The sequence below is a fragment of the Condylura cristata genome, unplaced genomic scaffold (assembly GCF_000260355.1).
Source record: "Condylura cristata isolate star-nosed mole 26May11 unplaced genomic scaffold, ConCri1.0 scaffold00005, whole genome shotgun sequence".
Classification (NCBI taxonomy): Eukaryota; Metazoa; Chordata; class Mammalia; order Eulipotyphla; family Talpidae; genus Condylura; species Condylura cristata.
In genome coordinates, this window is record NW_004567106.1 from 29,577,298 (window position 1) to 29,578,894 (window position 1,597).

Below are 1,597 nucleotides of genomic sequence, written 5' to 3' on the forward strand. Positions count from 1 at the left end.
AAAAAAATTAGTTTCAAAAATTCACCCTCTTAAAGTATACTGGCCAGTGGTTTTTAGTATGTTTAGAGTACAAGCACCACCACAGTCAATTTTAGAATATTTGCATTGTGCAAAAAAGAAACACAGTACCCATTAGCTGTCACTCCCCCTCTTCCTCTTAGTGACTACTAGTCATGTCTGTATAGATTTACTAGTCTGAAATTTCATATAAATGGCATCATAGATTATGTAGTTTTTGTGCTGCTTTTACCTAGTGTACTCATTCCATTTTATTACCAATATCCAATTGTATTGATATATTGTATTTTATTTATGCATTCATCAGTTGATGGACATTTGGATTAATCCATCTTTTTCACTATTATAAATAATGGTGCTATGAACATATGTGTCAAGATTTTATGTGATATGTTTTCATTTTGCTTGGATATTTACCTTGGAATAAAATTGTTGGCAGTGGTAACTCTTTGTTTAACAATTCGAGGCTCTGTTAAACTGTTTTCCAAAGTAGTTGCACCATTTTTCATTCTTATCAGAATTGGAAAAGCGGTTCCTATTCCTCTGCATCTTTACAAACACCTGTTGTTTTCTGTCCTTTGTTGTAGACATCCTAGTGAGTGTGCTAACTCATTGTGGTTTTAATTTATATTTTCCGGAATGATAATTGATCTTGGACAGCTACTTATCTACCTTTGGAGAAATGTCCATTCACATCATTTTGTTATTTCAGTTATTTTTTCATTATGGACCTTTTAAGAATTCTCTATCAGTATTTGAGTTCCTTATTTATTACAGCTATAATTTGCACATATTTTTCCTTGTCTGTATATTGTCTTCACTTGAGCATTTGCAAATTTTTAATTTTGATGTCTGATTTACCACATTTTTTCTCTTATTTGCTTTTGCTTTTTTTTTTTCAAGTTTTGGGATATGTTACATCTATAGCAATGCATATATAGAATCCATAAAAATGAATTAATTTTAGCAATAATTCCAAGAAGGAAGTACTTTTCTCAGTATCACTGGGAAGGCTCTAAAGCAGGGTAGAGAACTGGCAAGTTTGAAGAAAGCAAAGATTTCTGATTGGAGAGCTGAGAAAAAGTGAGGCTCCAGCAAGGCTATAGGGATGGGAGGCGTGATATTGTGGAGGGCCCCATGGGTTGGTTTAAACACTGTGGAGTGATTGTGTGTGAGAGAGAAAGAAAATTATTTATATTTACAATGTAGCATGCACTATTAACTCATTGATTCTTTGTAGCAAATTTAATAGTTTTATTCCCATTTTATAGATAAAGACATTGAGACACAGAAAAGTAGAGTAACTGGCCCAAAGCCAAACAGTGAATGGCTCCAGAGGAAACACTTCATTACATAATACTTCTTGCTTGATCATTATATAATTCTAGGTGATTCATAATACATCTATATTTAAAGTGTGTTGACTTAGAATAGCACATTGTATTTGAAGTGGGAGGTAGGGGCGAGTTTGGAGGTGAGAAAGACTTTGCCCAAATGTACATGCATTTGTCACAAGGAAATTTCCTGAGCTGTGCTGTGAGTTTTCTACTGCAGTTTTAGACTCCTTCCTGCCCACTCA

General features: G+C 33.8%; 1 protein-coding gene across 1 annotated transcript in view; it reads left to right on the forward strand.

The window, feature by feature from the left end:
- PLEKHA8 (pleckstrin homology domain containing, family A (phosphoinositide binding specific) member 8) overlaps window positions 1-1,597 on the forward strand; it is a 53,881-nt gene that overhangs the window by 5,068 nt on the left and 47,216 nt on the right. The window lies entirely within an intron of this gene.